The sequence below is a fragment of the Paroedura picta genome, chromosome 3 (genome assembly GCF_049243985.1).
Source record: "Paroedura picta isolate Pp20150507F chromosome 3, Ppicta_v3.0, whole genome shotgun sequence".
In the NCBI taxonomy this organism is placed as follows: Eukaryota; Metazoa; Chordata; class Lepidosauria; order Squamata; family Gekkonidae; genus Paroedura; species Paroedura picta.
The window spans coordinates 76,164,060-76,178,631 of record NC_135371.1 but is presented as its reverse complement, the minus strand read 5'-3'; positions in this window follow the sequence as shown (position 1 = coordinate 76,178,631).

Here is a 14,572-nt window from a genome sequence, read left to right as displayed (position 1 = left end):
CCATGTGAGAATATGGCAGCCTCCTTCAGAAAGGAATTAATCAGACAGCAGAAAGCAAAACATCTAGGAACCTTCCTGCAGATGCACTGGGTTGGATCTCTGGTGTCATCTTGACCAGGTAGATTCTAGACTGTTGTGACCCCTGCTTTTTCAGTGGTGCAAAAAGCCTAATATTTTAAAACTAGGGGCAAAGCCCATTGTATTCAAGAATACAACGGGCGCTAGAGCTTGGCAGTGGGAAGAGGAAGGGGAGGAGTAGTCCAGTCTGTAAGGGCATGGGGTTGAATGTGTGTGTTGTGTGGGAGGTTGTGGTGGCGTAGGGGAAAATGAGGACATGGGTGTGGAGATATGGGTGTCAAGAACCTGTGGTTTGGAATGTTCATTGAGTGTGGGAGAAGACTGACCTTTGGGAATTGTGGCATAGTGGTTACAGATGAGCTTTCCAGAGCCATGTCTTCAGATATGTGAAGGGAAAATCAGACTGGAGACTCTTAGGGGAAGATTACATGGCAACCAATTCCCCCCAGTTCTGTGTCATTTCCCTTCTTCTGTGAATTAGGCCACAGACACCGAAATGCCCCTCTGCCCTAATACACATGGGGTAGTCACAGTACACAGGTGTCCACCCTGTTCCTTCTTCTCCATTTTTTCACTGTTGATAAAATGTTATGTGCCCACATGCTTCTTTCATGGTTGCTCCTTAGAAGAACGGATTTTTGTACCCTGTTGTTGTCTATCCAAAGGAGTCTCAAAGCAGTTTACATACACCTTTTCCATTCGTCTCCACACAATAGTGGATGGATGGAATTTACCCCTGGATGGATGGAATTTTGGTCTGTCCTGGTGAGGGGCCAATCGGAAGGCGCTTTGCGCCTTCCGATTGGCCCCTCTGCTTGTCAGTCCAGAGCCATGGGACCAATTGTTGCCCCTCCCCATCACGGACTGAGCCCACCCCAACACCCCTTTTTTTAATTAAGAGTGAAAAGATATTCATCCTTGTAAAATGTTTCAGTACTATGTTACAAGCTATTTCAGCTTGGACTGTTTGGATAGTTACATAAATGGCCATTATGTTGACTGTTTGGATAGTTACATAAATGGCATATAAGAACCAACTCTTCTTCTTCTTACCAGCCAATTAAAAAGTAATCACCTGCCAACTGAAGAAATTATAGGACATAATAGTATGAAAATACAAATTGTTCTATTTAAATCTGTGAGGACTTGCTTGCCAGAACCTTCACAATGATTTACAGACCCTTCATTAGTGGTGTGACCAAAAACATGCAGCCACACACTATTCAAAGTCTGCCTCACCAATAGTTCTACATAGATTTATTTAATAAGGACATAAGCAAGAATATTCCACCAGTCACTCTCCTCATTAGCTACCATGTGAATCTATTCCAAATGTGATTAAAAATGGCCTTAAACCCTGTGATTGAAGTTGTATGGGTTTCCAACATGGTGGCTGCCAAGTGTTTTTAGAAATGGAGGGCTTCTCCCCAGCAAGGCTTCTTATTGGGAACTGGAGATCCAATTGGCTGAGCAAATTGAAATGATGTTGCTTTGGTGGCAGCCACCAGCACGGTATTATTTTCCCACTTTTCTTTTCCAGTGTATTTTTTAAATTATTATTCTTGTCTCCTCCACTTGGGCTTTCTTTGTGTGTGGCTCTTCCTCCTGTGGTTGGCTTCACCTCCCATGATGGCCATTTAGTGGTTGCACCCACTGCTTTGTGTCAGAATTTCAAAGTGCCCACAGGATCAAAAAAAGGTGGAGACCCCTGAGCTAGCACATTCATTGATAGGACTATTTATATTTCTATCTAATCATATGATCTTTTGTGCACTCTTTGTCCCTCGGCCTTGCATTTTTGTGTTTTGTTTTAATCTTGCTCCTGTCCTCTCAAGACATGTATTTTGTTGACCACCCTCTCCTTGAACAGCTGCCTGAAAATTGCCCAGTCTTATGCATATGTGTATTTGTACATGTTGCCCAAATATATATACTTCAAGATTGTTCTTCATACAACTCTGCAAATAAAAATAACTTCCAAAAAGCCCCAACACCTCAAACCAGCTATATAAGTTGCTTTATCACGCACCTTCTGTTCTGTACTAAGATATATCAACAAAGACACTTGGAGACCACCCAACCCTGACCCACTCACAGATAAAATGGTGGAGTTTGGGGTTCATGTGAGGTTTCTATTCAGATGCATTTGTGAAGAAATTAGCTTTTCTTTAGATTTGACCATTTGAACTGCATGTGCAGAGTTGCCAGTATTCTCAGATATTCCTAGAGCAGCTTTACTACAATCTCAATTAACTTCAGGTTGATCCACCTTAAACAATTACAAGTTTTGAAACTATTTGTTATGCAGGGAGAAGTTTGGCAGCAAGCATTCAGTCACTGTGATACTACTCTGATAGGGAAGTAATCCCTGTAGAAGTTCCCATGCCTAGCAAATGCTAAATGACTGATCTGCCTTCCAAGCACTGGAAGTTCTGGACTATGATCATTCTCAGAAGTACAATTGCTCATTCCCAGTTCATAGAATCATAGAGTTGGAAGGGACCTCCTGGGTCATCTAGTCCAACCCCCTGCACTATGCAGGACACTCACAACCCTGTCGCTCATCCACTGTAACCTGCCACCCCCTTGAACCTTCACAGAATCAGCCTCTCCGTCAGATGGCTATCCAGCCTCTGTTTAAAAATTTCCAAAGATGGGGAACCCACCACCGGTTAGAAATCTTAGAAATCACAGCTCTCTGTTCCAGCTACTCAAGGACTGAGTGTTTGATGGTTTGTTTCAGAGCTTTGCCAGCTACAGATGTCAAGCTGAAGGGTTGATAGTTACCCGGATCCTCCTTTTTCCCTTTCTTGAAGATGGGGACAACATTTCATGTACTTTTTGACCATATGAGGGCAGTATCATCTAAGCAACACAAATGACTGCACTTAAAATTGTAATGATCCCTAGACTGAAGTGCTGTTCTTTGTTAGCTGATCGGGTGAGAAATATTATAATAGGGATCACAACCATTTTCCTGTCACAAACAAGACTTTTCCACTAGATATTGTGGTTCTTGTCAGATACTGGAAGTAGGATCATGCAGCGTTAAGGGATGTGGATATCATAAGAAAGGGATTGACTATTATTTATGGCCTGGTTAAGAATGAAATGAAACATGTACGGGAGATTGGATCCCTGAAGGAGTCTTTTCTCCACCATTTCCATAATGCGTGATAGAAACCAGTTTTGATTTTCTCAGCATCCTTTTTATAGATTGCAGGATAGGGGAAAATGTAAATGGAGATTTAATGGTGAGTTTTAAAAAAATAACATCTGTTATCAAGGAGGCCGAAGTCTACTCTAATAGTAGACATATTTTATTTTTTCTCATTGTGAATAATAAGAAATGACTAAGAAGATCTCATAGCCCATTCATATAAGAGCTATCTAGTGTCTTTGAAGGAATGATTGGATTTCCCCCCCTTGGTTACTATAAAACCCCCCTTGGTTACTATAAAAGGAATTATAGAGGGGGAGGGAATTTTCATTGTTTTAATATTTTCTGCTTTCTAATAGTCCATGGTAAATATAACAGTACATAGCAGGATGAGCCAAAAGGAACAAAATCCATTATGAAAACCAAAATCACATTAAAAGGAATGTTTGCACATTGGGAGTAGACTGTGTAGGCTTGCAGAGCTATCCATTTTCAACTCCCCCCCCCCTGTCAAGAAGATTCTAAAGAGGAACTGCAGATCTGACATCAAAAGACATCAAATCCATCATAGTTTGAGAAAAAGACTCAACGGCGAAGACCGAGACAGTTCTCGGGGCCTTTGGAGCTCCAGAATAGATTTCAGGCCCTTGCAGAGGAGGTGCAAGGGTCAACAAGGGAAGAGGTCCCAAAACAAAGTCTAAGACAAAGGGAAGAGGCCACGGGGACAGAAGGAAATGGAGTTGAGAAAAATTAAAAAGGAGAGTACTGGTAATTGGAGAGTACTGCTAAGAGGAATGGATCGCCATGTGGCTCGGCCCGACCCCCTAACCCGAGAGGTGTGTTGCTTGCCAGGGGCGAAAATTAAAGATGTTTCAGAACAGCTGTCCAAACTCCTCAAATCTACGGATCACTACCCATTTGTGATGGTCCATGTGGGAACTAATGACATGTCCCTGAATACCATCGCTCCTATTAAAAAAGACTATCAAGATCTGGGGAGGAAGCTCAAGCAAATGGGGGCACAAGTGGTATTCTCTTCAATCTTGCCTGTCAAGGGAAGAGGAATGCGTCGGGAGAGGAAGATAATGGAGGTGAATCACTGGCTGTGTACTTGGTGCCGGCAGGAGAGATTTGGTTTCTGGGACCATGGGATAGGCTTTCTTGAGGAAGGCCTACTAGCACCTGATGGACTGCACTTATCGAAACTGGAGAAGAATGTGTTTGGCAGGAACCTGAGGAGATTCATCAGGAGAGCTTTAAACTAAAGCCACAAGGGGAAGGAGACGTTCAACATACGGAGTGTAAGGAAGGAGAACGATTGGGGGCAGCCCAACCGGCAAGGCCAGCTCATAGGGAACCAAAAGTAAAAGGATATAGATGTCTTTATACTAACGCCCGAAGCATGGGCAATAAGAAGGAAGAGCTGGAACTTCTCATGCTGATGGAAAAGTATGATCTAGTAGGCATCACAGAAACTTGGTGGAATGATTCTCATGACTGGAATGTAATGGTGGATGGATATGAACTGTTCAGAAAAAACAGAATAGATCGAAGAGGTGGAGGAGTGGCACTGTATGTGAGGAAAGGGCTTACCTGTCAGGAAATTCTAGTGGAGGAGAGCATATCTACAGTGGAAAGCATCTGGGTGAAAATAAGCGAGGGGAAAACAAACAGTGTGGTGGTTGGTGTCTGCTACCGACCGCCTGACCAACGAGAGGATGTGGATGCTGCACTTTGTGAGCAGCTTGAGAAAATATCCGAGCGGCAGGACCTTGTCATCATGGGTGACTTCAATTTCCCAGATGTGTGCTGGGAAACAAACTCTGTGAAGCGTCCTCAGTCATGCAACTTTCTGACCTGCCTGGCTGACAATTTCATTTATCAAATGGTAGATGAACCCACAAGAGGTTCAGCCATACTGGACTTAATACTGACCAACAGGCAAGAGTTGGTGGGTGAGGTGAAGGAGGTGGGGACCCTAGGGGGAAGTGACCATGTCCTCATAGAATTCCTTTTGGGATGGGGAGCCAAGGACGCGGATGTTGGATTTTCGTAGGGCAAACTTTAATAAACTCAGAGACATGATGAGTGTCATACCATGGATGATAATGCTGGAAGGGAAGGGAGCATGTGAAGGGTGGGCGCTACTCAAACAAGAGCTATTGCATGCTCAATCAATGACTATCCCAGAAAGACGAAAACACTGCAGGAGCTCTAAGAATCCTATTTGGATGAACAGAGAACTTCAAGAGGAACTAAGAAAGAAAAGGAAAATGTTCTGGAAATGGAGGGAAGGACAGAGCTCTAAAGAAGAGTACTTACAGGTTACTAGGCACTGTAGATCAATCATCAGAAAGGCCATAGCTGAGAGTGAGCTACGATTGGCCAGGGAAGCCCATTGTAACAAGAAAAGATTTTTCAGTTATGTGAGGAGCAAACGTAAAATAAAAGAGGCAATAGGCCCACTGTTGGGTGCGGATGGACAAACTCTAACAGAGGATGCAGAAAGGCTTAGTGCCTATTTTACATCTGTTTTTCCCCACAGGTCAAAGTGTTTAGGCACATCTAGAGATGGCCGTAGCCAAAGGATAGTGTCTGGGTGGCAGGTTAACATGGATAGAGAGGTTGTCGAGAGACATTTAGCTGCACTGGATGAGTTCAAATCCCCTGGTCGGGATGAAATGCACCCGAGAGTACTCAAAGAACTTTCCAGAGAACTTGCACAGCCCTTGTCCATCATCTTCGGGACCTCTTTAAGGACTGGAGATGTCCCGGAGGACTGGAAGAGAGCAAATGTTATTCCGATCTTCAAAAAAGGAAGGAAGGATGACCCGGGAAACTACAGACCAGTGAGTCTGACCTCTGTTGTGGGGAAGATAATGGATCAGATATTAAAGGGAGCGATCTGCAAACATCTGGAGGACAATTTGGTGATCCAAGGAAGTCAGTATGGATTTGTCTCCAACGGGTCCTGCCAGACCAACCTGGTTTCCTTTTTTGACCAAGTAACAGGTTTGCTGGATCGGGGAAATTCGGTTGATGTCATTTACTTGGATTTTAGTAAAGCTTTTGACACGGTTCCCCATGATGTTCTGATGGATACGTTGAAGGACTGCAATCTGGATTTTCAGATAGTTAAGTGGATAGGGAATTGGTTAGAGAACCACACTCAAAGAGTTGTTGTCAATGGTGTTTCATCAGACTGGAGAGAGGTGAGTAGCGGGGTACCTCAGGGCTCAGTGCTCGGCCCGGTACTTTTTAACATATTTACTAATCAAGTTTGCAGATGACACCAAATTGGTAGGACTGGCAAATATTCCGGAAGATAGAGACAGAATTCAACGAGATCTGAACACAATGGAAAAATGGGCAAATGAGAACAAGATGCAATTTAATAAAGATAAGTGTAAAGTTCTGCATCTGGGTGAGAAAAATGAAAATCATGCCTACTGGATGGGGGATACGCTTTTATGTAACACTGTGTGTGAACAAGACCTTGGGGTACTTGTGGATTTTAAACTAAACATGAGCAGGCAGTGTGATGCAGCGGTAAAAAAGGCAAATGCCATTTTGGGCTGTATCAACAGTGGCATCACATCAAAATCACAAGATGTCATAGTCCCATTATATACGGTACTGGTCAGACCACACCAGGAGTACTGTGTGCAGTTCTGGAGGCCTCACTTCAAGAAGGACGTAGATAAAATTGAAAGGGTACAGAGGAGAGCAACGAAGATGATCTGGGGCCAAGGGACCAAGCCCTATGAAGATAGGTTGAGGGACTTGGGAATGTTCAGCCTGGAGAAAAGGAGGTTGAGAGGGGACATGATAGCCCTCTTTAAGTATTTGAAAGGTTGTCACTTGGAGGAGGGCAGGATGCTGTTTCCGTTGGCTGCAGAGGAAAGGACACGCAGTAATGGGTTTAAACTTCAAGTACAACGATATATGCTAGATATCAGGAAAAAAAATTTCACAGTCAGAGTAGTTCAGCAGTGGAATAGGCTGCCTAAGGAGGTGGTGAGCTCCCCCTCACTGGCAGTCTTCAAGCAAAGGTTGGATACACACTTTTCTTGGATGCTTTAGGATGCTTAGGGCTGATCCTGCGTTGAGCAGGGGGTTGGACTAGATGGCCTGTATGGTCCCTTCCAACTCTATGATTCTATGATTCTATGAGATGCCATAAAAATGTTGCAGTATTATTAGTGTGCAAAGGCATAAGTATTTCTGTATCTGTGCCTCTTCCCTTCAAGTTTCTCAATAAAAATGAAATTGCAGTTTTCTAATGCAGCGTCTCTCAACCTTCCTAATGTCACAACACTTTAATACAGTTACTCATGTTGTGGTGACCACCAACCATAAAATTATGCAAGTGTTCTTTCATAAAAATTGAACCAAAACTGACCAATGTGTGAAGATCCATGACTGTATATAAATTGGTTTATTTTCCAGGGTTTCTAAGTTCAGTTCTGCCTCTTGTCCCACCATGCCCATCTCGCTCTTTTCCACTGCTCCAGACAGACAAAGGCTCTATCTTGATCTACCCCACAAGGCTGTTGTGTAAATGGTGCACCCCAGCCAAGCTGCTTGACCTGCCACGACCCCTGTGAAAGGGTCGTTTCACCCCCAAAGGGGTCCTGACCCCCAAGCCGAGAACCACTGCTCTAATGTAACATCTTGATCTTTCTCTTGCTTCAGTTAGAACTGTTGTCCCGACCTACCTGTGGCCTTGCACCTATAACATAGATGGCCAACCAACTGAGTATTTTGAAGAACTGGCTGGAAGAACTGTAACTTGCCTCACTTTGCCCCAGACCACTAAGAGAGCTGGCAGGAGGCTGGTGAGTGTGTTCCCTCCCCGCTCCCTTCAAGTCTGCTGTGTAGGAGCCTCTAACAGCCCCTGACTGAGGGGAGGGAGGTATTTCCGAGACCAAAGCAGGGGGGTCTGGGGGCATGGATGAGGGCATTCCTTTTGACGGTGGGTAACATTCCCCTTCTGCCAAACAGTTGGCTGACAGAAAAACCCCTTCTCACTTAAAATACTGCTCTGGCCAGGGGTTAGACACAGCCAAGCCATGTGTCTTTCTTCTTTGCAACTCTCTGCAGATTTGAGGCCTACTGCACAGTGTTATTCTGCAAACAAAACTGGATGCTGTTGCAGAGGTTCTTTTGTCTCCTGTTTCATCTGCCCAACAACCCTGTGCAGTAGGCCTCAAGTCTTTCAATTCAACAACAACCTGTGTGGGAGGCCTTAAATGTTTCTTCTATACCACAGCCCTGTCCAAAGTAGCCCTTTCTGCCTGGGGAGCTGATCTTTAAACTCTGCAGGTGAGCTGTAATTCCAGGAGCTCTCCAGGCCCCACCTGGAGATTGGCTACCCCTTGGTTGGAAATATTCCTGGAGGTTTGGAGGTAGGACTTCAAAATCATACAATGCCTCAGAGTCTGGCCTTCAAAGTAGCCATTTTTGCCTGCAGAGATGATCATTATAATCTAGAGATGAGCAACAGTCTAGATACTATGGTAGAGGCTTGCAGGCTGCAGTTGGGAGGGAGTGGTGCAGGTGTGTCTCTCCTGGGCTATGGCCAGCCCTTACCAGCAACTGTTTGTATTCTGGGGCTCATACAGACAGACCAGCATCAGTGCTGTGAATCTGGAAAGTGCAGGAAGATCTAAATATAGAATATTTACAGCCTGAAACTGTAAATAGTGAACAAGTAAATGGCTGGAGAGACATGGGGACTTTTTTTCAAGCTTGGCCTGGCAAATAAAAAAAAACAGAATAAAAAACCTTACTAAGGTCAAGACTGCTGTGAACAGAGAGACTTCCTCTTGGGGTTGCCAGATTCCCTGTGAGGCTCTCTTCCCCACCTCCCTCATGGGGAGTCTGCTATGTGGAGAGGAAGCGAAGACGAGTGTAAAGTGCTTTGAGACACCTAAGGCCTGCTGGGTCACTGTGGCTCATTCCCAGTTCTCTCACACCTCTCACAGACCCACATTCATCACAGGTTGTCTATTATGGGGAGAGAAAGGTAAAAGGTATTTGAAAACTGTTTTGAGACTCCTTTGGGTAGTAAACAACAGGATATAAAAATCCAGTTCTTCTAAGAAGCAGCCATGAAAGAAGCATGTGGGCACATAATATTTTATCAACAGAAAAAATGGAGACAGAAGGAGCAAGGTGGACACCTGTGTACTGTGACTTGTTGTTGTTGTTAGGTGCGAAGACGAATCCGATTCATCGCGACCCCATGGACAATGATCCTCCAGGCCTTCCTGTCCTCTACCATTCCCCGGAGTCCATTTAAGTTTGCACCTACTGCTTCAGTGATTCCATCCAGCCACCTCATTCTCTGTCGTCCCCTTCTTCTTTTGTCCTCAACCGCTCCCAGCATTAGGCTCTTCTCCAGGGAGTCCTTCCTTCTCATGAGGTGGCAAAATCTCTGTGTTTCATCTTCAGGATCTGGCCTTCTAAGCAGTCTGAGCTGATCTCCTCTAGCACTGACCAGTTTGTTCGCCCTGCAGCCCAATTGACTCGCAAGAGTCTTCTCTAGCACCAGAGTTCAAAAGCCTCAATTCTTTGACGCTCGTCCTTCCTTATAGTCCAACTTTCACAGCCATACATTGCAACTGGGAAGACCATAGCCTTGACTAAACGCACTTTAGTTGGCAGGGTGATGTCTCTGCTTTTTAGGATGCTGTCTAGATTTGCCATAGCTTTCCTCCGCAGGAGCAAGCATCTTTTAATTTCTTTGCTGCAGTCCCCATCTGCAGTGATCTTGGAGCCCAGGAAAATAAAATCTGTCACTACCTCCATTTCTTCCCCCATCTATTTGCCAGGAATTGAGGGGGCCGGATGCCATGATCCTTGTTTTCTTGATGCTGAGTTTCAAGCCAACTTTTGCACTCTCCTCCTTCACCCGCATCAACAGGCTCTTTAATTCCTCTTCGCTTTCTGCCATTAGAGTGGTATCATCTGCATATCTGAGGTTGTTGATATTTCTCCCTCCAATCTTGATCCCAATTTGTGACTCATCTAACCCCGCCTTTCTCATGATGTGCTCCACATACAAGTTAAATAGGCAAGGCGACAGTATACAGCCTTGCCGAACTCCTCTCTCAATTTTGAACCAGTTAGTGATTCCATGTTCAGTTCTCACTGTTGCTTCTTGGCCTGCATATAAATTTCTCAAGAGACAAATAAGATGCTCTGGTATTCCCATTTCTTTAAGAACTTGCCACAATTTGTTGTGCTCCACACAATCAAAGGCTGTAGCATAATGAAGCAGAAGTAAATGTTCTTCTGGAACTCCCTAGCTTTCTCCATGATCCAGCATATGTTGGCAATTTGATCTCTAGTTCCTCTACCTCTTCGAAATCTTGCCTGTACTTCTGGAAGTTATTGGTCTACATATTGCTGGAGCCTAGCTTATAGGATTTTGAGCATAACTTTGTTAGCATGAGAAATGAGTGCGATGGTGCGGTAGTTTGAACATTCTTTGGCATTGCCTTTCTTTGGGATTGGAATGTAAACTGACCTTTTCCAATCTTGTGGCCACTGTTGAGTTTTCAAAATTTGCTGGCATATTGAGTGTAGCAATTTTACTGCATCATCTTTTAAGATTTTGAATAATTCAAACGTTCAAAAGTGAGCAGCTTGGGAAAATATCCAAGCGGCAAGACCTTGTCATCATGGGTGACTTCAATTTCCCAGATGTGTGCTTGAAAACAAACACTGCGAAGCATCCTCAGTCATGCAACTTTCTGAACGCCTGGCTGACAATTTCATTTATCAAATGGTAGATGAACCCACAAGACATACCGGACTTAATACTGCCATACTGGACTTAATACTGACCAACAGGCAAGAGTTGGTGGATGAGGTGAAGGAGGTAGGGACCCTAGGGGGAAGTGACCATGTCCTCATAGAATTCCTTTTGAGATGGGGGGCAAGGAAGCTTGTAGCCAGACGCGGATGTTGGATTTTCATTTCTTTAATAAACTCAGAGACATGATGAGTGTCATACCATGGACGAGAATGCTGGAAGGGAAAGGAGCATGTGAAGGGTGGACAAGAGCTATTGCATGCTCAATCCATGACTATCCCAGAAAGACAAAAACACAGAAAGACGAAAATACTGCAGGAGCTCCAAGAAACCTATTTGGATGAACTTCAAGAGGAACTAAGAACGAAAAGGGAAATGGAAGGAAATGGAGGGAAGGACAGAGCTCTAAAGAAGAGTACCTACCGGTTACTAGGCACTGTAGATCAATCATCAGAAAATGCCACTTGACAACCTCTCTATCCATGTCAACCTGCCACCCAGACACTATCCCTTGGCTACTGCCATCTCTAGATGTGCCTAAACCCTTTGACCTGTGGGGAAAAACAGTTGTAAAATAGGCACTGAGTCTTTCTGCTTTCTCTGCATTCTCCGTTAGAGTTTGTCCATCTGCACCCAAAAGTGGGCCTAATGCCTCCTTTACGTTTGCTCCTCATATAACTGAAAAATTTGAAAAATTCTTTCTTGTTACAGTGTGCTTCCCTGGCCAATCTTAGCTCACTCTCAGCTTTGGCCTTCTTATGACTAAAGAAGCCTTTTTTGTTGTGTTTAGCATTTCTTGCTAGCCTAAGTTCATACTGAGCTTTAGCTTTTCTAACACCCCCCCCCCCCATGATTATTGGTTATTTGTTTAAACTCATCCTTGGTAATAAGGCCTTGCTTCCATTTCCTAAATGAGTCTTTTATTCCTCAAATCATTTGACAACTGCTTATGGAGCCAACTTGGCTTCCTTAGACTCCTTCCATTTTTTCTTCTCAAGGGAATTATTTGTAATTGAGCCTTCAGTATTTCACTTTTAAGAAACTCCCAGCCCTCTTGGACTCCCATTAAGTCTTTCTAACCACGGGTCTCTACGCAACATACCTTTAAGACTGTAAAAATCTGCTTTCCTGAAGTCCAGTCTATACGTACGACTATGTAAAGGTTTTCTCTTTCCCACAATTGAAAATTCCAAAAGCACACGGTCACTGCTACCAAGTGTGCCCACTACTTCCACCTCATCTACCAGTTCTTCCCTACTGATGAGAATCAAGTCTAAAATAGCAGAGCCCCTGGTTCCCCTCTCTACTTTCTGGGAAATGAAGCTGTTGGCAAGACAAATTAAGAATTTAACAGAGTTTGCATTTTTAGCAGAGTTGATCTTCCAACAGATATCTGGGTAATTGAAGTCACCCATGACCACTGTTTCCCCCTTGTTTTAAGTTCTCTTGTGAGCCTCTTGTGGCACAAAGTGGTAAGCGGCAGAAAAGCTGCCCATGAGGTTGGGAGTTCGATCCCAGCAGCCGGCTCAAGGTTGACTCAGCCTTCCATCCTTCCGAGGTCGGCAAAATGAGTACCCAGCTTGTTGAGGGGTAAAACGGTAATGACTGGGGAAGGCACTGGCAAGGCTATCCTGCATTGAGTCTGCCATGAAAACGCTGGAGGGCGTCACCCCAAGGGTCAAACATGACTCGGTGCTTGCATAGGGGATACCTTTACCTTTAATTTGGTCTAGCAGTATCTCATTCAAGTCCTCTGACTGGCTTGGAGGTCTATAGTAAGTCAGTCAAACTTTATTACAGTCGTTCAGACCAAGTTATATGAAGTTATTACATAAAAGACCAAAAGAATATGGTCATTTAATATAATACAATTTAAAACAGATCATAAAATAGAATTTAAAATTATGCTACTTTAGAGCATCGGATTTTTATGGCGGCGGCACAAAACTTAGCCAGCTGAGTTGTCACCTGGGGGGGACTCATCACTTAGCAGCCTTTTTGCTCGATCTACATCATGATGTTCTGGCAACTTTTTAAGGAGTGGTTCAATCAAGTTGCTACGAATGTCTACATAAGCAGAACAGTGGAACAATATGTGCTGTCTTATATCAGTTTCGCCACTCCCACAAAAACATTGTTTCAATGTAAGGGGAATGTTCTTATAGCAACCCTCTACAAGAGCTGAAGGCAAGATGGAGCATTTTGCAAGGGTAAATGCCCTTCTGTAGCAGACCCCCACAATAATACCACTCTCATTTCCTACTCCTTTTGTATTTACCCAAATACACCCAACTGAACTTCCATGCTCAGGTACCTGTATTTCTTCACAAGTATAAAGATTCCTAACATATATTGCTACACCTCCCCCTTCTTTTCTTGTCTGTTCCTTCGGAATAGATTGTACCCCTCAATTTTAGTATTCCAATTGTGAGTATTATCCCACCAAGTTTCTTTAATTTCTATTAGGTCATAGGCCCCTTCCTCTATTAAGACTACTAGTTCCTCCTGCTTGTTTCCCATACTCTGTGCATTAGTGTAGAGACATCGTAATCCATCCTTTGTGTGCCTCATGGTTTTGGTTTTTGAACTTCCTTATAAGCTAGTAGTTCCCTGCTTATGTAATATTCCCTGTAGATTTGAGATCTTCTCATGTTCAGATCTTGCCATCACACCAAGTTCTGAATTTACGTCTCGCTCTCCCTTTGTGTCTAGTTTAAAGCCCTCTTCACCAGGCGTGCAAGGGTTCTCCCAAAAATACTTTTTCCGTCCCTTGTGAGGTACATGCCGTCTCCTGATAATATTGACATCGTTGACCATGATCCAGAAATCCAAATTGTTCCCGTCAACACCATTGACGTAGCCAGTCATTTACTTGCATAATTTTTCTCTTTCTTCCTATGCCTCGGCCACTTACAGGAAGGACTGATGAAAACACAACCTGTGCTCCCAGGTCCTTTACCTTTTCCCCCAGATCCACAAAGTCTTTTGAACCAATGCATAAATGAGAACCTTTTGGTTTGGGATGGAAAACCAAGAAGATAATTATATTTGAAATACATAAAATCATTTCAACTAACTTGGTTGCATTCTTGATTTTTAAGTCTTAGTATGCTGCTGATGTGTTTGAATAACACAACAAGAAGAAGAAGACCTGGTTTCTATACCCCACTTTTCGCTACCTGAGTTAGTCTCAAAGTGGTTTATAATCGCCTTACCTATCTATCCCCACAACAGACACCCTGTGAGGTAAGTGAGGCTGAGATAGCTCTGACAGGACAGCCTTGTGAGAACAGCACAATCAGGGCTGTGACTAGCCCAAGTGCACCAACTGGTTGCATGTGGAGAAGTGGGGAATCAAACCTGGCTCGCCAGATTAGAAGCCACTGCTCATAACAAAATGATAATCATACCTTTGAGGTTGAAGGTCTCATAATTAAAAACAGGATGGCATATTCCAAAACTATTAGTACTAGTGTTATGGTAACATCCAGTGGTTAGTGGTATCCTGCAAT